The sequence below is a fragment of the Alexandromys fortis genome, unplaced genomic scaffold (genome assembly GCF_014885135.2).
Source record: "Alexandromys fortis isolate MF-2015 unplaced genomic scaffold, M_Fortis_MF-2015_v1.1 scaffold_38, whole genome shotgun sequence".
Lineage (NCBI taxonomy): Eukaryota > Metazoa > Chordata > Mammalia > Rodentia > Cricetidae > Alexandromys > Alexandromys fortis.
The window spans coordinates 3,786,707-3,808,739 of record NW_026067916.1 but is presented as its reverse complement, the minus strand read 5'-3'; the positions used below and the strand labels follow the sequence as shown (position 1 = coordinate 3,808,739).

At 44.8% G+C, this 22,033-nt stretch overlaps 1 pseudogene; it reads left to right on the top strand.

Moving 5' to 3' along the window:
• Positions 1–8,620: 8,620 nt before the first annotated feature.
• Positions 8,621–8,770, top strand: LOC126500186 (uncharacterized; annotated as a pseudogene).
• Positions 8,771–22,033: the final 13,263 nt, after the last annotated feature.

The window sequence follows — 22,033 nt, the reverse complement described above, 5'->3', positions numbered from 1 at the left end:
ATTTTTGAGATTATAATAATTACAAGATTTCTCCTTTCCCTTATCTCCCTCTAAACAATACCCCTTCCACCTCTCCTTCAAAACTATGCCCTCCACTTTCACTAATTGTTGTTGCATGCAATATATATATTTCTAAATACAACTGTTCAATCCATATAATGCTACCAGTATGTAAGTTTCAGGACTGACTGTTTGGTACTAAAAGCCAATTGTTGTGCCCTTCCTAGGGAAGGGCTCATCTCCTGTTCCCAGCTTTCCTTGGCTGCCTGTAGTTCTCTGTGTAATGTTGAAGCCTCTTGTGCTTTTCCTTGTCCAGTTTGGCATGTTCACTGATGTCATCCTTGTTCGGCTCACATTTGGACAGTCGTGTTGGTGGGACTTTATAAGTATCTCTGTTATTAGGAGGAGACACAATTTCCCAGCAAACTCCCCGTCTGGTTCTTACAATCTTTCTATCTCCTTTTGAGAAATATTCCCTGAGCCTTAGACATAGGAGTGTTTTGCAGATGTAGCCATAGGAAATGGACTCCACAACTCCGCAATCTGATTGCTTGTGGGTTTCTGCAGTCGTCTCTGCTGGGGAAGTGTGCAACATGGGGAAGGCAAGGGGGAGGCATGGGTGCTGCTACCAAGGCACGGGTGGCCGGACTTGACTGGAGCTTTTGCTGTGGGACCTGAGCCAGATCTGCTGGGCTGTGAACATGTGAGGATTGGAGGGTAGGAAGTACTCACCAGGCTATAGAGTAGAGGGGGATGTGGGAAGGCTGGATCTGGAGAGAGTGGGGTCCTTTTACAAATTTCACTTTCCAGAAAGTGACAGTGGTACCCCAAAGCTCACTTAGTGGTCTTTTCATCTCTCCATTCTCACGATCTTTGTCGTCTCAGTCCCGCAGCTTTAAATAGAATTCAAACCCAACAGTTTCTCGTTGTTATTTTTATCTTAGATCTTCTTCCCAAGTCCTACCTTTTATGTTCACGACATCAAATCTAATATGCTCACTGGACTCCTGATCTGTTATTCAAACTGGCTCCTCCAACAGGCTTCTTCTCAGCTGGTAATTTAGGTTTTCTAGTTGTCAATGCAATTAAAGTCATCGTTCCATTTCCTTCTATTTTTTGATACCGCATAATCAGTCCACCTGGAAATTATGTTGATTTTCCTTTGAACTATACCCCCGATCTTAATACTTCTCCATGTGTCCAGTTCTGCCCCCATGACACAAGGCACCACTATCTCTTGCCTAAGTTACTCCAAGAATGTAATTGTTCCTCTGCCTTGGTCTCTGCTCCATCTTCTGCTTCTGTCCTCTTTCCAAAGAACAGTCTAGTCCAGTAGCAGTTTGAGAAGTGAGTCAGCTTGTGTTGTTTGCCACTCACAACTCTGTGCAGGCCCAATTCACTAGTCATAGCCCACAGTGTTTCACACACACACACACACACACACACACACACACACACACACACACACTTGGATTTTGAATTTTCCTAAGAGAGGCAGGAGGTACACCAGTTCTGCTTCAAATTCTCTCTTCCTAAAATTCACCCTTTCACTTCTTAAAGCCACTTCTCAGTTACAATCTTTGCAGCGACATTATTTGAATCTCAAACTAAAAAACATGTTTAAATAAGGAAAGTGCTAGTGTGTTCAGCTTAGAGTGGGAAAACAGGGACTTCCAAAGAGTAGGTGAATTTTATACAGTTGGTAAATGATGGAATTGGGTTTCCACCTCTGACCACATGTCTCTAACTTATTCTTCTATATCCCTGGGGAAGATTACAATGAGTCAGAAACCATGTTTTTTTTTTTTCCTTCTGTTAATGGTCCCTTAGCATAAAGAGGGCCCATGTGTGTGTGATAAATCAAATGCTTTCAGTATGCAATAAAATATTTGCATTACAAATAAAATTATATAAGTAAAGATCAACAAAAAGCAAACTACATTTACCAAAATATTTAAAACTTAGCAAAATATTGCCAAATATACCAATAACAGCTTTCTCTGAAGAGGGTGTCAAGGATTCTATTCTAGACACAGTTTACTTGATGATGAGCTCTGTGGTACTTTCTCCCAGTATTTTGCTTTCATGGTTGCTAAAGATTGGGTCTGGCATGCTCCAAAATGTCTGGAGCATGTTTTAAACGGCCTGGTCCCCAGAGGAGTGCTTTGGAGAAGTGATAAAATCGCTAAGAGGCGGAGTCTAGTGGAAGATGTCCAGATCAATAGGGGGCATCTTAAAGGGCACTATGGGGACATAGTGACTTCCTCTTTTTCTGCGCTCTCTGATTTGTCATGTGAGCAGTTTAGCTCTGCCACATATTTTAGTGCTGTGCCAGGATGCGATGCTCCACCACAGACACGCAGTGCTCTGCGAGTGACCAAAGAAGTTGTATGGTGACTCATTTCTCATGGTGTCCTGCCTTACTAGGCTGCGCCCTCCTAGGTCCTTTGGCTAGAGAACAGGAGCTTTTATTTCTGCATGTTGCCATTTCTGGATCATTTCCTCCTTCAGCTGGGACAGAGGATGCAACAAACCAACAAATCAGGAACTCGCTACCACAGGCTGTTCTTTGGGTCCCAAGACCTTTGGCCAGTCTGACTTATTATCTCCAGTCTTCAGAACTTTCAGAAATGTCAAAAATTTCGTAATTTTTTTTAGATGTGTCATTCGGTATTTTCAGTTGTACTTCACAGGACAACTAAAATAATAGACTTGCTCTGTTTCCCTAAAAGCGATTGCTAAATGTTTAAGGGTGTGTGTGTAATTGTTTTGCTCATAGCATAGGAGAGTTCAGTCCATGGTGGCTTGGCACCATGCACTAGAGCAGAACCTTGTACTGGTGAGAGGGTGTAGTACAGTAACTTCTTCACTTCATGCTGGATGGGACCCAGTGTAAGGTGTGGACTAGAGGCCTGCCTTTTCTAAGTAAGCCGCTTCAAAGGTTTCCGTATTTATTAAGATAGCAGCACCACCAGTTGGTGCTTACACATGAGCACTGTGGGGAACATTTAATTATTTAAACCATAATAATCTGTCCCTAGCCCCTAAATGATTCATACATGTCTAATAATAAAAGATGAAACAAGACCCGAGCCAGTGACCTCTGCCAGAGCAGCCCTGAGACAGCAACCTCCACGAGAGCAGGTGCAAGCCAACCACCTCTATGGGAGCAGGCCCAAGACAGTAACTTCTATGAGAGCAGGCCCAAGCAAGCGACCTCCCTGGAAGCAGGCCTGACTGAACTCTGGGAGTGTCGAGTGACCTTCAGGAATGACGAGTGACTTCCGGCTTGACTGGAATTGTGACCCTGACTCCACAGTGAGGAACAACCATCTGAGCCTTGGATCCACTGGCACCTGGAAGAATGGTCACCAGACACACAGCCCCAACCACACCAATCAGAGGAAATGAAGGGTAGACAAGGTAAGATTACTCTCAACACTACAAAGAGCAACACGGCACCAACAAAACTAGTGTCTCTACAACAGCAAGACTTGAACACCCCAATACAGATGAAGCATAAGAAAATGACCTAAAAAATAACTTTAGGAGAATGCTTGAAGCCCTTAAAGAGGAAAGAAAATTTCCTCAAAGAAATGGAAGAAAAGACAAACAAAAAATTGGGAGAAATCAACATATCCCTTAAAGAAAAGTAAGAAAACGCAATCAAACAGGTAAAATAAATGAATAAAGACTGAAAACTGAAATAGAGACCATAAAGAAAGCACAAACTGAGAGAATTCTAGAAATGGAAAATATGGAGAAATCAGGAACCACAAGTGCAAGCTTAAACAGCAGAATTTAAGAGCTATAAGAGAGAATCTCAGGTGTTGAAGATACGATAGAGGAAAGAGACTCATCGGTCAAAGAAAAACATTAAATCTAACAGAAGTGTAACACAAAATATCCAGAAAATGTGGGACACCACGAAAAGACCACACCTGAGAATAATAGGAAAAGAAGAAGAAGGGGTCTAACTCAAAAAGCACAGAAAATATATTCAACAAAATCGTAGAAAAAAACTTTTGCAACTTAAAGATATGAATATGAAGATGGAAGAAGCTTACAGAATGCCACAAACAATGAACCAAAAAACCCCACTGAACATACATAATAAAGAAATAATATTAAGAGCTGCAAAGGAAAAGGGTCATGTAACATATAAAGGCAGATTTATCAGAATTACACTTGAATTCTCAGTGGAAACAATGAAAGCCCAAAGGTCCTGGTCAAGCCTTATGCAGATATTAAGAGACAATGGATGCCAGCCCAGACTACAATACCCAGAAAAACTTTCAATCACCAAAATATCTTGGACAAAACAAGATATTTCATGACAGAACCAGATTTAACCAATACTTAGTCACAAAGTACTAGAAGGAAAACTCCAACCCAAGGAAGTTAGCTACAGCCACAAAATCACATGTAATGGATGATCTCACAGCAGCAAATCCCAAGAAATGGAAAAACACAGACAATAACATCACCAAAAAAGGAAACTAAAATATCAGGAACTAGCAGTCACTGCTCATTAATATCCTTTAATATAAGTGGACCCAACTCACCTATAAAAAGACACAGGCTAACAGACTGGATACGAAAAGAGAATCCATCCTGCTGCATTCAAGAATCACACTTTAAAACCTCAAAGACAGACATAGCCTCAGAGTAAAGGGTAGAGAAAAAAAATTTTCCAATAAAATGAACCTAAGAAACAAGCTGGAGTAGCTATCCTTATATCTAACAAAAAAGAATTCAAACTAAAATCAATTAAAAAAAACAAAGAAGGACATTCCATATTAGTGACAGGAGAAATGCATCAAGAGGAAATCTCAATACTGGATGTCTATGCCCCAAATACAAGGGGCACCCTGATATGTAAAAGAAACACTATGAAGGCTTAAATCACACATTAAACCCCACACACTAACAGTGGGAGACTTCATCACCCCACTATCACCACTAGACAGGTCTGCCAGAAAAAAATTAACAGAGAAATAAGGGAAATAACAGATGTTATGACTCAAATGGACTTAACAGACATCTATAGAACATTCCATCCAAACATAAAGACTATACCTTCTTCTCAGCACTTCATGGATCATTCTCAAAAATTGACCATATTAGGTAACAAAGCAAACCTCAACAGATACAAAAGTATTAGAATAATCCCATGTATCGTTTCAGAACACCAAGGCTTAAAATTAGAATTCAACAGCAACACTAATTTCAGAAGGCCCACAAACACATGGAAATTAGATAATGCTCACCTGAATCATCAATGGGTCAAGGAAATAAAGAAATAAAGGAAGAAATTAACAACTTTCTAAAATTCAATGAAAATGACCACACAACATACCCAAATTTATGGAACACAATAAAAACAGTGTTAAGAGGAAAGTTCACAGCACTAAATGCTTACATAAAAAATCTGGGAAAATCCCACATTACTGAGTTATTAGAACACCTGAAAACTCTAGAACAAAAGAAGCAAACTCACCTAGGAGGACTAGAAGGCAGGAAATAATCGAATTGAGAGCTGAAATCAACAAAATAGAAACAAAGAAAATAATACAAAGCATCAATGAGATCAAGAGTTGGTTCTTCAAGAAAATTAATAGAATAGAATAGACAAACCTTTATCCAAGCTAACCAAAAGGCAGAGGAGGAATATCCAAATTAACAAAATCAGAAACGGGTGTGGGAAGTCCCTTTGTATATGTTTTGCTTTTATTGGTTAATGAATAAAGCCGTTTCGGCCAGTGGCTTAGCAGAATAGTTATTCTCATGGGTCAAGAGACAAGAAATGCAGAATCAATGGATTATCTCTGTGGCCGATTTTGGCTGTATTTATTAATTTTTTGATGAATACAAATGAAAGAAGAAAAGGGCAACATGAAGAACATGTTCATAGAACAAGGTCATCCAGCAGTGGCCTGAAAAGTGCCGACCATTGCTCAGTGGCAACAAGTGTTACCTGGCTTGAGAGACACTCTGCCTCCTCTTAGAGGGTTTTATACTTCCAAGGTTTTGAGAACTTTTGTAACAAAAAAGTCATTTGACTTTTCTGGGCTAGTATTTCCTTCCCTTTCCCATCAGACTCAATACTCAATAACCATAATATTCATATTCTCTTTAACTTCACACATGAGGCTGCTTCTAAGGAAGATGGGTTAAAATTTCAAAAAGCAAGCAAACAACCCCGAAGACAGATGGGATCAGTAAGGAAGCCCTGGAAGAAAGCAGGTGTGACCTTAGTTTAAGGGTGGGTAGCTGTGGTGGTTTGAATGAGAAATGTTCCTCATAGTTTCATCGATTTGAACAATTAATCCTCGGGTGATGACATCGTCTTTCAGCCTTTAGTGGTGTGGCATTGCTCAGGGAAGTCTCTCACTGGGGAAGGGTGTTGAGGTTTTCTAACCCAACTGTACTTCCTGCATTCTTAAGCTTTTTCTGTCCCTGTTTCTTTCCTTTCCTCCTCCCCTCCCTCCTCCCCTTCTATTTCCTGTGTGAGGATGAAAGGTGAGGTCAGCATCCTGTTCCTGGGCCTGCGGCTGTTTTGTGCCAAGCCCTCTCCACCATTGAGGACTGTATGCACTCTCAATAAGCTAAAATGAATACTTTTCTCCCCACTTGCTATCTGTCAGAATGTTTTCATCAAAACAAGACAGGGGATAATACAATGACATGTAGAAGGGACTTGATGCTTTAGTGGTGTCTTGGTTACTTTTCTATTGTTGACACGAGACACCATGACCAAAGCAACTTATAAGAGATTGTAGAGGATTTGCTTGCAATTTCAGAGGAGCATGGTAGCAAGCAGGTGGGCGCAGTGCTGCAGCAGTAGTGGAAAGCCCATAAGTTGAGACAACAACCAGGAAGCAGAGGAAGAGTCAACTGGAATGGTGTGGGTTTTTGAAACCTCAAAACCTGCCCCCAGTGACACACTTCCTCCAACAAGGCACACCCCTCAATCTTTCCCAAACAGTTTCACCAACTTGGGCCCAGCATTCAAACATATGGATCTATGGGGGTCATTCTCAATCAATCCATTTTAAGTAGGTTGAAACCAATAGAAATGTAGACTTTCAGAATTTTTGAGGTGTTTAGAAGCAATCACTATAAGAATTATGGGTCACCCTGCTGTGGGTGGTGCACGCCTTTAATCCCAGCATTCAGGAGGCAGAGGTAGGCGGGTCTCTATGTTTGAGGCCAGCCTGGTCTACAGGGTGAGTTCCAGGACAGCCTGGACTTTCCATAGAGAAACCCTATCTCAAAAAAACAAAACAAAAACCCAACAAAGCAAAAGAGAGAGAGAGAGAGAGAGAGAGAGAGAGAGAGAGAGAGAGAGAGAAAAGAATTGTGGGTTGTGTATGCTTGTCTGTATGTGTGTGTGCACACACGCAATACATACAACCTTGGGGCTTGGCTCTCACCTTCCAAAATGTTTGAGACAGGGTTTATTATTTGTTTTGCCACTGTGCCGCCTGCTAGTCTGACTGGCCCTTGGGATTGCAGGGATTCTTCTATTGTATGCCAATCTCCTTATAAGAACACAGGGATTACAGATGCCCCCATTGGGTTTTCAGCTTTTACATGGCTTCTGGGCATTCAAACTCAGGCCCTCACATTGCTCTGCACTCTTACCCACTGAGGCAGCTCCCATGCCCCCAAATTACAGTTTTATTGTTGTTATTGTTGCTGTAATAGTTGACCTGTTTCAATCAGGGTCTCTGAAAGAATGTTCAGTCATGTACTCGTTCAGTCATTCCTGCAGGGTTTGGTGACAGAAGTTTCAGAACAAAATAGACAAAACACAGGCAACAGTAGGAACTTCATATGGACAATGAGCTATCTTAAGGCCACAAAAGGTTCTGAAGAACAATATTGTCTCTCCACATCGGCATGGGGTAGTGAGGGCAGTTACTAGAAGCTGGTTTAAAGCAGAACTGCCTTGAGAAGTGCTGTGATACCCACCTACTTCTTGGTTGCCCCTTCAGCTGAACCCACAAAAGTCAACTCTTAGGGCAGAGATCAGTGTGGAGAGAATGGTGAAGACTAGACACGGAGGGCAAGCGGAAGGTATGAGGCACGCGTCTCAAAGTAGAGGAATCTGGAAACTGGCAAAACACTGACCATTTCCTGAATATCGGTGTCCCTCGTGATTTCTGTGTTGCTTTCTGTGCCTAAACACGGGTTAAGTACCAGCGAGGCCCAAGGAAGCAGATAGAGACTCATCCCTCGGTGTGTGAAAACAGCTACAGAGTACACAGTAAACTAAAGCACAGACTGAAACCCCAGGAGGTGGAGAAATCATAGAAAGAGTTCAATGCTGGCCATGTTTAAAAGCAATTTATTACTTTAGTCTTGGCCTGAAGTACTGGTATACAGCATAAATGCAACATTCAAGAACTTAAAATGAAATTGAGTTCTTTATATCAATTAATAAGTGTGATTACTATTAGCCAATAAATCCCTTATTTTAAAAAAAACTTATCATTCAATCAAGCATGCTTGTAACCCTACATGCTGAGGAAAATGGATTGCAAGTTTGAGGTAAGTCTAGGCAATTTAGTGATAATCAGTCCCAAAAATGAAATTTAAAAAGGGATAGGGATGAGTACTTACTTGGCAGGGGAGCTCACAGCATGGTTTTCCCAGGGTGAGGCTTCTCCGTTGCACTCTGCATGCACTGGTCCCTGTGATATCCCCAAATGCAGGAAACTCGGCTGCATAATTTGTGGTAGTAGAAGGAGAGAAATGTCTCTTACAAATAAGTTATCCTCTAACCTCTACAGGTGTGCAACACACACACACCACACTACCCACATATACACACACATGTAGACATACCACACATACACACACCATACACACACACATATACCACAATACTCATTTATGCATGCACACATACTATATATATACATATATATCACACAAATGCCACCCCCCCACATAAACCATGCACACACACACTAAACAAATACACCATACCGATGTGGGATTTCCCTTTGTATACTGTGAATATCCCTGGTTAATAAAGAAACTGGCTTGGCCTGCTGGAATAGAACAGAACTAGGAGGGGAAAACTAAACTGAATGCTGGGAGAAAGAGGAGTTTAGAGAAGCCGTGGAACTGCCGCCAGAGACAAACTTTGCTGGTAGGCCACTGCCGCGTGGAAATACACAGATTAATGGAGTTGGATTAAATTGAGATGTAAGAGTTAGCCAGTAAGAAGTTAGAGCTGATGGGCCAAGCAGTGATTTAATTAATAGTTTCTGTGCGGTTATTTTGGGAGTCTGGGCAGCCGGGAAATGAACAAGTGGCCTCCTACAACACCATGCACATACACCATACACACATTTACCACACATACACACGCACACACGCATGTGCGCTCTCTCTCTCTCTCTCTCTCTCTCTCTCTCTCTCTCTCACACACACACACACACACACACATTAAATATTTTAAACTTCAAAATTGAAGTTTGCTTTTCTACTTTAACTGGTCATCTCCATTTGTCTTCTCTCCCCAGGCTTTGTCTCTGCTTAGAATCCAGGGGTCCCTGACCTCACACCTGCTTTGCATATTGTAGCTACAGGGATTTTCAGGCATGCAGGTCGTATCATCCATAGCTTGGTTGAAACTGGTACTTTCTCAAAAACAACATGGAAAAATCCATGGGTAAATTCTGCCTGAGTCATCTGTTTAAACTATAAAGAGCAGGAGTGATGGGGTCATTGCCTGTGCTGACCAAGATTTTTCCCTCAGTCATGCTTATATTGACCTTGTTCCTGGCAAAGTGTGATCCAACCCCCAGAGATCGGGTTGAGTGTGTGAGGGTGTATCCCCTAGGATCTTTGAGTATGGTGTGCGTGTGTCGTACATTTGGATATTCACTGTACATAACACTGGATTCCTAAGGGTGTTTTCAAGCTAGTATATTATACCGTCTGACCACGTCTTCCCTCCCCGTTTGTTCCCTTTTCCCACTCCTCTCCGTCCGTTCCTCCCCCTAAACATATGTGTTAAGACACATCTGAATAATGAGCATGAGCTCTTCTGGAATGCAAACATTTTCGGAACAAGGAAGCCGCCGCCATAAACTAGTCGAAACATAGAAAAATAAAGTAGTCCTAAGACAGATAACTGTCATTCTTTTTCTTCACTTTCTGTCTCTAACTCCTGGTTAAAGAGGAGGAGGAATTGTGCTCCCTCAAGACGGCTCTGCCCCCTCCTCCCTAAATAAAATGGTCTGACTCCCGCCAGGAACCCAGGCCTCTGTGTCTGCCCACATGTGGAAATCCAAACTCTAAAGATAAAACCCTTTCAGGCCGCTCAGATTCCTAGAGTCAGTCTTTCCTCTTTCTTCTGGAATTGTTACAAGGGGTGAATTTTTATCTCTGTAATACAAATTCAAGGAATAAACTGTTACCTGTACAGATAGTTAGAATGTGACTTCACCATTGGATCTGGCCTCATCTGTGTGGTGGTCCTTCTCCTATGCTCCTGTGCGTCTGACGTGCTCCAGAAGGGATCTAAAACAATTGCTAAATTAATCAGGACCAAGTAAACCTTCCTTTCATCAAAGAGAACAGTATGCTTGACGATCCAAAAAACTATGGACGGAAAGGCAGCCAGAATGGGTTTCCTAGGTGCTTTTATTATATTTAGTACCTGAGCAACACAGTGAAGCACCCAGGGAAGGAAACTTTTTTTTTTTGCCAGTGGGGAAACAGGGTCCATGAAAAATAAGTAATTTGTCCAAAGAACCACATTCCACATGCTAATAAACTATGACCCCAAACAGAAACTCGGGCTCTCTGATTGTAGAGCCTACGTTTTCTCTGCCATTAAGCAGCAATCAATGAGAGGAAATATTTAAATTTGGCTGCTCACAGAGAAAGGGAAGCCTCTCAGGTTTCAGCTCAAAGGTCAGTTATGACCCACACTGGCTCTTTTGAAAGAGCCCAGGTGAAAACATTTCATCATTTCTCTTTGCCCCTGCTCAGAGGTTTCTCTTTGCTCTCTAACTTCTCCAAGGACACAGAGGTCTTTCACCTTAGTGTTGCACATTCCAAGTGGGACATAGTAATTTCATTGTGGAAGTGTCCTAAGTCAGTCATTTGTCTAATCGTTTTCTTCCTCCCGGAACAGCGTATCTTTTTGTTTCATTCAACAAATATTTGTGCTGAGGACTTTCGGTGTGTAGTGTTGGTAGAAGTATCAGCACGATGCACAGCAGCCGCCTGCGAGGACACTCTAGGTGCACAGCAGCCGCCTGCGAGGACACTCTAGGTGCACAGCAGCCGCCTATGAGGACACTCTAGGTGCACAGCAGCCGCCTGCGAGGACACTCTAGGTGCACAGCAGCGCCTGCGAGGACACTCTAGGTGCACAGCAGCCGCCTATGAGGACACTCTAGGTGCACAGCAGCGCCTGCGAGGACACTCTAGGTGCACAGCAGCCGCCTGCGAGGACACTCTAGGTGCACAGCAGCGCCTGCGAGGACACTCTAGGTGCACAGCAGCCGCCTATGAGGACACTCTAGGTGCACAGCAGCCGCCTGCAAGGACACTCTAGGTGCACCGCAGCGCCTGCGAGGACACTCTAGGTGCACAGCAGCGCCTGCGAGGACACTCTAGGTGCACAGCAGCCGCCTATGAGGACACTCTAGGTGCACAGCAGCCGCCTGCAAGGACACTCTAGGTGCACCGCAGCGCCTGCGAGGACACTCTAGGTGCACAGCAGCGCCTGCGAGGACACTCTAGGTGCACAGCAGCCGCCTGCGAGGACACTCTAGGTGCACAGCAGCGCCTGCGAGGACACTCTAGGTGCACAGCAGCCGCCTATGAGGACACTCTAGGTGCACAGCAGCCGCCTGCAAGGACACTCTAGGTGCACCGCAGCGCCTGCGAGGACACTCTAGGTGCACAGCAGCGCCTGCGAGGACACACTAGGTGCACAGCAGCCACTTCAGAGAATATTCTAGGTGCAGGAGTTCTTTGGAGCATCAGGAGAGTTGAATTTAACTCTCATTGTTAAATTAAATGCAGAATTTTACTAGGTCTGGTTATTCATCGAGTTGATAGGCATAGTGTTTATGATCGCTTGTCGTTGTATCCACTGACTGGGCTCAGTTTTTGTCTCAGAAACCAACTGAGGCTACAGCCTACCGAGGGCATGGCAGGCCTGTTCACGTGGCTGGCATGTGATGTTGGCTGAGTACCAAGGGCTCTGTAGGCTCAAGTCACATAGCCACCTCACAGGACTTCGGCTTCTCATAGGAAGGGGGCTTGATTTAGCGAAAAAAAAAAAAAAGAAAAAGAACTATTGTCACAGCTTGGGATCTTGTTCTCCATTTAAAAGTAGCTCCAACAGCCACTTTGTTAGGGGGAGCTTGCAGCGTGAAGAAAAGCCCCTGCTCATGCACCACGGTGTCTCGTGCTGTGCTCTGTCTTGTTCGGCACACTCTGCCCACGGGCCTCAGTCCTGATCTTCAAATGTTCCTTCAGGTGCTGTTTCCTCCTCCCTCCTCCCTCTCTCACCTCTTCTACTAGTACACAGGCTCCTTGTCAGTTCAAGAGTTAAGCCCTTATTATTAAATTCATCCAAACCTTTAGACTTTCCATCTGTTGTCTTACTTTTTTCTTAAGAACTGTAATAAATAAAGACTTGTAGGAAATTGCAGGTATCTTACATGGGCTCCCGTGTACTGGTGGGTCAGTTTTCCCAGCGATAATCTGTGATAATTGTAGTTCAAAATCAAACCCAGAACTTTGACATCAGTACCAAGCTGCGCACCTCCAATTCCCTAAAAATGAGACTACATGCACATGTATGTCTCTATAAATACTTTCTTTTATCTTAAAAACTTAGACACAAGGCTTTTCTTCTCCATTCTGGGGATTGGGTAAGGCTGAGTTGCATGTCTGACAGTAGCAGTAGCTCCTCTCTCTCTCTCTCTCTCTCTCTCTCTCTCTCTCTCTCTCTCTCTCTCTCTCTCTGTGTGTGTGTGTGTGTGTGTGTGTGTGTGTGTGTAGAATTATATGGCTTCAGGCAAGACTCCTGTTGCTATGCCTTCTGTTAACAAAGACTTGTCGGCCTGGGATGGGCAGCACAGTAGAGCTGGCCCTGGGATGAGTGTGGTGAGCTGGAACCAAAGGTGTGTGAGCAGAACTGGCCGCAGGCCTTGCTGTTTGCTGCACTGGGTGACCTATCCGGGTGTTCTGGAGAGTTCACCTGGGTGATGGCCATGACGGAAGGCTGGCAGGCTTTCCAACCTAGCCACCACCTAGGCCCAGGACCAGGGTTTTGAGTTGGCCCACCCCAACATCTACTTCATCTATGAACTCCTGGGGCACGTGAAGGGACCGGACCTGCAGATCCAAAACTACAGGATGTCCATGACACAGGGCAACAACAGGATATCCAAGAGGAGTCCGGGTGAGGGCCCAGTACTGAGGGTGTAGCAGAAGACAAAGGCTTCAAACTAGACCAATGACCTATTGCAATGAACACTTACAAGTAAAGACGTATGGAATAAACCGGTGCACTGTGTGATTCACTGGGCCACACTACGAGAGTTTTCATTTGCTTGTTTGTTTGGTTGGTTGGTTTGATTTTTGATTTAGGTGGGTTTTTTTTTTTTGGTTTTATTTTTAAATTTTGTTTTGGGTGGAAGTAGCAAGGATAGAGGGGGAGACAAGGGAACAGGGAGATGAGTAAGATCAGGATACATGATGTAAAATCCACAAAAAATCAATAAAAAGTTTTAAAAAATTTGCGAGATATTAATTTCTGGGAAAGGGTGATACAAAGGGTGGTCAGAATTTGGTACTTATTGTACCTCTACTGCATACCAAGGGTGTTCCCAACCTCGGGAGCATAGTGCTGTAGAGGGACCCTCCCCTCTAGAGAGCTGCAAACTGGGAGCGCCAGGGTTCTGAGCTGAGTAAGCAAAAATGGACTTTTACAAAAGGACCTGTTATTGAGACCTAAGGACAAATGACTGCTTTGTACACCAGAACAGGCTGGAGCATGAATTGGCTTAAATTCAGAGGCTGATGCTGTTGAGTCAAATAGTGTGTCATCACTGTGAGAGTTGGGCATCACTGGGTAACGTTAGAGATGGAGCAAGAGAAATCAAGAAGCCCGGACTAGAAAGGAATAAACTCAACAGATGGCACACATTGGAACCGCCTATATTTAGTGTGTGTCCTGAGACCTGTATTAGTTAAGGTTCTCTAGAGGAACTGAACTTATAGCAATGGCTCTATATAAAAAAATTCTTATATATACTAGGGGATTTATTTGAGTGGCTTTAGGCTAATCCAACAATGGCTTTTTACCAAAAGAAAGTCTAAGAATCTAGTAATTGTTCAGTCAATGAGGCTGGATGTCTCAGCTGGTCTTCAGTGTACTTCGGAACCCCGAAGAGGTAGGCTCTAATGCCTGGAAAGCAAGAACGAAGGGCAAGCAGGCAAAGAACCAAAGCTTCTTCCATCCTTGCCCATTACAGGCTGCCATGAGAAGGTGTGGTCTTCCTACATCAAATGATCCAGTTAACTAAGAATACCCCACAAGTGTGCCCGGTGAATTGAGTTTTTAGTTAATTCCAGATATAGCTGACAACCAAGATTAGCCATCACAGGGCCACACCTCAAATACCTGTGTGCATGTGAACAGGTGCTTTCCTGCTGAAAAAGTGCCTCAGATCTGTCAGTCACAGTGACTTCTATTTTGCCCAACTATGCATGCATACATACATACATATATACATATATGTATGTATGCATAGTTGGGCACAATGGATATATCCATCCATCCATTCATATGTAAGTTTCCCTCTTTTTTCCTTTTTTAATTGATTTTTATTGAGCTCTACATTTTTCTCTGCTCCCCTCCCTGCCTCTCTCCTCCCCCTTCAAATCCTCTCCCAAGGACCCCATGCTCCCAATTTACTCAGGAGATCTTGTCTTTTTCTACTTCCCATGTAGAATAGATCTATGTAAGTCTCTCTTAGTGTCCTCATTGTTGTCTAAGTTCTCTGGGACTGTGGTTTGTAGGCTGGTTTTCTTTGCTTTATATTTAAAAACCACCAATGAGTGAGTACCTGTGATAATTGTCTTTCTGTGTCTGGGTTACCTCACTCAAAATAATGTTTTCTAACTCCATCCATTTTCCTGCAAAATTCAAGCTGTCGTTATTTTTTTCTGCTGTGTAGTACTCCATTGTGTAAATGTACCACATTTTTCTTATCCATTCTTAAAGGTGTGTGCAATCGCTGCCTGGCCTGTATGGCTGACTAGTGTGGCAAGCGTTATTTATTAAAACACAAATAATATGCCACTATAACACCCTCCTCTTAGGAGAGCTTGCTATGGAATTTCAATGTGGCCTCCCATCTGCACAAACAAATGTGTAGGGACTCCCAGATGACTATCCTGACTACAGCCCACCTGAGACACAACGAGCGGGCGTCCCTTGCTCCTTGTGACCGTTCTCAGTGCACCTTTCACAGTACCTGTCCTTCATAGCCAGGGATGCAGGCATCGCACCGGAAGACACCGTCACCTTCCAAGACACAGGTGGGGCTGAAAGAAAAACGGTTTTACAGAAAACTTCAGACATTAGCTTCAAATCTTTATCTTAAAGTATTTATTCCTCATCACGTTCTAAACACTGAGTGATTATACCGGGTGGCTGGACAAGCGGCTAGAGCTCAACTCTGTAGAACAAAGGGAATCGAAGCCTGAGGACAACGCTATGGGACACACGGAGGTCTTCTGTATCCAGCACTGGAAGAGGCATTTGCTGCAGGGTTGCAGCACGTGAGCGCTAAGTAGATCAGTCTCACAGAGCATAGCCAGCTACCCAGGAAAACTTTCCAAATCAATTTGGAGAGAGGGGTTGCCATGTTTATTAGATAGCGATTGAGCTGACCAGGCGTGGGAAACAGGAAGACAATGCTGTTGGTTAGTACAGTTCCATGGACTGCTACAATGTGCAGAGGACAAGTCACAGAAAAGCTACTTGGCGGAACAGGGAAACATCACTGGCAGCCACCAGGTAGACCAGCAGAAGTAAACTGATACAGCCCAGTTGGAGCTTTTGATTAGTATCTTTAAAAACTGTCCTGGTGCCCCCTGCAGGCTGAGGTGGGTAACTGCAAGCTACTGGAACCTGACCCAAACCAAGTGGGAAATCAGGTCTGGTTCCTTGCTGAATTCATCAGCCCTGCACTACCTCCAGAATCTCTCTCCTTAAATCATCAGGCAGACTTCAAGGAAATACAAATACGTGGAAGATGAGCCAAGCGATCTGTGGCTTCTCAAGTTTGTAAATTCTTGTGCCTCATGGATATGACTAGGGGTTAAGGGGATGGTTCTCCTTTTTTGATCGAGGAAATTTCCACAGCATGGAAATACACACAGTGAATGGTGAAACAGCCATGGACACACTTCTGTGGGTGCACATAGCCATTGGCCACAGATATGGAATATACGTATAGAAATTACCTTTTCCAGAATGGTGCCATATTATCTATCCAAAAGCATGGCACCATATAAGTTACCAATTGACTGATTAATGTCATGTATCTTTTCTCAGTGCTTGTGTGTTTTCCTCTAGGAACATGTATACACAATCCACCCCTATTCCCTTACATTGAATATGAACTGGATCCCATAACTGAACCCATAGCTGGGAACTCAAATTAGTCTTGAAAATTCCCCAAAGCCCATTTTTAAAACTGGTTCCATCCCAACACTCAAGACCAACATGATGCTTTCCTTCTGAAGATATCCTGCTCAGACACCCCTGAGAAGGTGCGCTTTCCTTTAATGTCCCCACAGGGACAGCATTAACAGAGAGCACTCAGGGACTAAGTAAGCGAGCTTAGGAATGCAGGAAGCGGCTGTGTCAGATGTGTAAGCATGGACTTACCTGAAAGGGGGGCGGCGAGGACAGGAACACGGGGTGCAGTCTCCAGGCAACCCAATCACCTTCCCATAGTGGCCGGGAGTGCACATCTCGCAGTGGTCACCAGCCGTGTGTTCGCGGCAGTTCTGAAGGTCAGCATTTCAGTGGAAGAGAGAAGCAATGGGAACAGTCAGATATGACTCTCACCAGGGAACAGCTTTTTAACCAACTGAGTTTCACATCAGCAAGTATTCTTCAATGATTAAGAAGATAGGGCATATTTCTTTATATTTTCTAGAATTCTGGAAGCTTTTCCAGATCTGTGGCGTTTATTGACCGTAAGATTACATAAGCCTAGAAACTGCTGATACATTCTCCAGCAGGAAAACAGACCCAGGACACCAATGCAGTCAGGACTGAGATCCTTTGAGCTAAAGTAGATGGAGACCAGTGGTGTGCCCATGGGTCTATAGGGCTTCGTGTGCTTGGTACGAGAAAGGACTGGTACGTGAGGGTGCTTGCCCCCAGTTGTTGGTGCTGTTTAAGGGAAGTTATTGAACACGGAGCGTTGATGGAGGAAGGCAAGTCACTGGGGGTGGCCTTTGAGAGTTTAAAGTCCCGCCCCATTCCTAGTTCACTCTCTGCTTCCTGTGTACAGTTGACATGTGATCCCTCAGCTTCCTGCTCTGGCCACCTGCTGCCATGACTTCCATATGGCAAACATATGGACTTCCCCTCTGGAACTGAAAATCAAAATAAACTCCTCCTTCTGTCTCATTGCAGCAGCAGGAAAGGCACTAATCCAGGATTCCATATTCACAGGTAGGGAGAGAAAACAGAAAAATAACTAATCTAGGATCCGACATTCACAGGCAGGGAGCTGCGGTGGCAGAAATGAACACGCATTTGGCTTGGGAAGCAAACCAAGGGGGGAGGAAACTCGTGGTCCACAGAGTGCCACCAGTAGGTTCCTGTAGCAACCAAATAAACATCAGTTAAGGTTTTATGCCATTAGTTGAACCAGCGACCTTCAAATCAGAAGATCTTGTAGATGCATTTCTAAGCTCAGAGTGCAAGCGATTCCTGTCACAGGTCTATTTACAATCTCTGCTGCTCTCCCTCACTATTTGCTTGGCTGCAGTGCACAGGGCTCTGCGTATGATGTGGCCAAAGAGGAACAACAGCAAAGCAGAGACCCCGCGCAGCCAGTCGCCCTGCTCTACCAAGTCCCTCAGTAGCAAGAAATGACAGAGCGAGAAATCGCTACCAAATAAATATGCTTAAAAAACCTATTTTTATAGACTCTTTGCCACTAGAAATCATCTGAGCCCTTTCATTTAAAAGTTTTATTCCTGCTTCATCTGCTAAAGATAGGTTTGATTAGGATCCAGTCAGTCTCTCAAATGGGTCTCCCTTCAGAAGGACTATCGGCAATCTCTTCAAAAATAAACTGTAATAAATACTCGTTTCATCAACATGGCGCAACACAGACAAGGACCGAGTACTAGATGACGAGCTAAGATGGAAACAGCTCTAGGCATTGGTCCTGTTGACTGTCAACCCCAGCATGACCAGCATGAAGTGCTTCCCTTAGCAGACCATGGATCCTGGCTTCCTCGGGCCTGCATTCCCACAGAACGAGCCACCCCAGAGAGTAGCGAAGAAACAAGGACCAGCTACTGAGGACTAGAGTGAGGGAGGCATCCATGGCTGAGGCAGACACAGAAACAAACCCTGCCAGTTTCCCAGTGACAAGAGAAGGAGGAGGTTTCAATGTCTTTGAGACTGCGATGGTGGCAGCTATGTGGCATGGACCAGCTGGAGGGTCTGCCTGGTTCCTGGCTGTCTTTCAGGTTTCACTGATCACTCAGTGTGAACTGAGTTCAGTTCCCACACAAGCAAACATACCAGACACTGCCCAGTTTCGGGGTCACAGACATCACTGTGGTTGTTGCAACTGCAGGGCACACAAGGAGCCAGCAGAGGGCAGGGTCCCCCAGCCACCGCTTTCTGGGAGCATCCCTCTGTGGTACCCAGGAGCACAGTCCTAAAGGGAGGCAAAAGGGACAAGAAAGAGGACACTGGTTAAAAGACGGGCAAAGGTAAATGCTCTTCAGCAAAGACAGGTGGCTAAGGAGCTCATGAGAAGGGCAACACCACTATTAGAAAGAAATGCAGATGAAATCCACAGTCAGAGCTGAGCATGGGGACTTAGACATACAATCCAGCTGGGGTAAACTGAGGCAGAAGGACTCCTGTGAATAGTCTAGCCTAGGCTACAGAGTAAGGTTCAATCTAGCCTAGGCGACAGAGTAACATACTGTCTCAAAATGCTCCCACCAACAAAACGAGTGTCCTGCTCTTCACAAAACCCGTGTCTCCAATCAAAACAGCGAGCAGAACAGCACTGAGGATTAAAGAAAGTGGGGTGCTCATGCACAGCTGGTGCAGAGGAAAGGCAGTGTGCAGTCCTTCAAAATGAAAGGTGACACTAGCCGTGCCTAAGAAGGCTACTTGAAGGAGAACGGCATGAGGGAACTGGAAGAGCCATTCACACCCCCTTCCCCACAGAGCTATTCACAAAAGCAACCCACATCCCCACAGATGAACAGACAGATGGGCAAAGTGAATGTGTCCAAGTGATGGTGTAGTATTCCGCTTTAAAAGGGAAGAAATCTCAGCATGTGTGAAACACGTGCTGGGCAAAAACGGAAGTCACAAATGCAGATACACTGCAGGATCCCTTATGTGGGGAACTTGGAGCAGAGGCAGACAGAAGAAAACAGCAGATGAGGGGCTGGAGTGAGGGGCAGGTGGTGGCTGCACAGACACAGTTTCTGTCTGGGAAGAGAAAGAAGGCTCTGAAGGACAACTGTCTACAGAACCATGTGAACGCCCTTCACATTGCTGACTTCCACACTTAAAAGTTGGTGGAGACAATAAATATAGAGATCAGATTGAATTAGAAGGAACGGCTCTCAAAGCCTGCAACCGCCCTTTCATAGGACAGTGGTCACCAACCGACCGCTGCTCTCCCCAGGGCAGACCTAGCACTGAGGAGCACATTCAGCAGCTACTAGCAACTACATTACAGGCTTCTTGAATTATTGCTTTAGAAGGGAGAAAAAATAATGTCAACTAAGGAAACCGTAAAAGATATACAAATCTAAACATTTGAAGACCCACACCTCTGCAGGGGTTTCTATAAGTGCTGGATGTCACCACCCTCACTCAGAAGAGCCACTGAGTAGCCAGTCCTTTAATGATAGGCAGAAGCAGGGCACTCTGATTTGCTCTCTGGGAAGGGAATGGGCGGGGCTGACGTGTGCTCACCTCATTTCCCTCAAACTGTTTTGGATGCCGCCAGTAAAATGGCTCCCCATGGACATGCTGGCGGGCAGCCTCTGCATCCAGCAAGGTGTCAGGGTCCTGGAAATGCACGCCTTCAACTGTGCCCTTGAGGTTGCTCTGGGAAACCACATGCAGGAGGAGCTGATCGGGGGCAAGCATTATCTAGGCACGGAAAGGAGAAAGACGCACTTCAGGTTAAATACCCAGGACTCAGTGGATAACAGTACTGGTGGTGTAAGGATGAGGACCCATGATGTACCAGCACTCATTCAAAACACTGGGTGAGGCTGCATGTGTGCCCATACCCCAGTACTACTGGGTACAGAGAAAGGACAGCTGTGGTTCACAGGCTGCTAGCCAACTCCAAGTGCAGTGCAAGACCCAGGCTCAAGGGTCTAGAGTGGAAAGTAATAGAGCAGGGATATTTAACATCATCCTGCTGGCTTCTACACACACACACACACACACATACACACACGCACGCACACATGCAGGCACACACGCACACACACATGCACCCACCACACACTTGCACGCATGCATACACATATACTCACACACAGTGCACATACAACAAACATACACACACAAACAAACACACACACACAAACACTTTAAGAGCCCAGATTTGATCTCTGAGATCCCCCAAGTAGTCCACAGATGAAATAGCTTCATTTAAAGGCTAGAGAGTAAAGCATTTTCCTTTAGATGTATGCCTGGATCAGGAAGACCTGAAGCACTGTGATTAGGTTCAAGCTATTGCTACCCTGGAGCAAGTGTCAATGACAGTAGGTCCTCCTTGGAGAGGCACTCTGACTGTTAAACTCCATCTTCTAGGCCACATCCCTAACTGAAGCTTGTGACCATTAGTTCTCTCAGACATCAGAGCTCCCCAAGTATTACTGAGGATCAAAACTGCGGCGCAAGGAGCTGGAAATAATGTATTCCCTAATGTGAATCTCCAGTGGTCCCCAGTTCACCCTGAGGGCCTCCAGGTAGAGCGTCGGGCTATGTGAAGACAGTCCAGGTCCTTGCCATTCTGACTGACTGGAGCAAGGACGATTGCTAGCAGATGTGGGAAGATTCTCAGAAAGTGTGCCCCAGTGACTCTTTCCTCTACCACTTCTAGCTGCACACCAACCCACCACCATCAGGCTGGTACCTCATCCTCCTTGCAGAGACGACCAGAGAAGGTGGCAATGATCTGGCTGCAAAGCATGTTGGGAAAGCCAACAGACCCATGTGCAAGCTCTACTCAGAGAAGTTAGGTTTCCAGACATGTGGAAGTGGTAAAATTTCTATTCTAAAAATCTTCCAACATTTCAGGAAAAAAACATGGAGGGAGACTCTTATGTCAGATATCAAAGTAAAATACTGTTCAAGGAAGTATTTAAAACTGCTTCTAATCACTAGACTCTAAGGTCAGAAGCTCAGGGGTGGGAATTAGGAGGCCAGAGGAAGGAAACAGAGGCTCAGTGGACCACAAGTACCTTGCAGGAGCATGTACCACTGCCCTCTGTACAGCTCTAGAGACTCTGTTCCAGGTCACAGGTGTCTGCCAGTGTCCCCTTCAGGTCACAGTCACAGGGAACACAGTCAGGAAACCTCCTGTAACCCAAGGAGCACTGTCCACCAAACCCTGCTTTGCAATGGCACTAGCCAGAGAGAACATCACACTGGGGACCTGTGTGTGTGTGTGGGGGGGGGGGGGGATAATGAAATTAATATAAGGGCAGAACCTATGTCCTCAGAAAG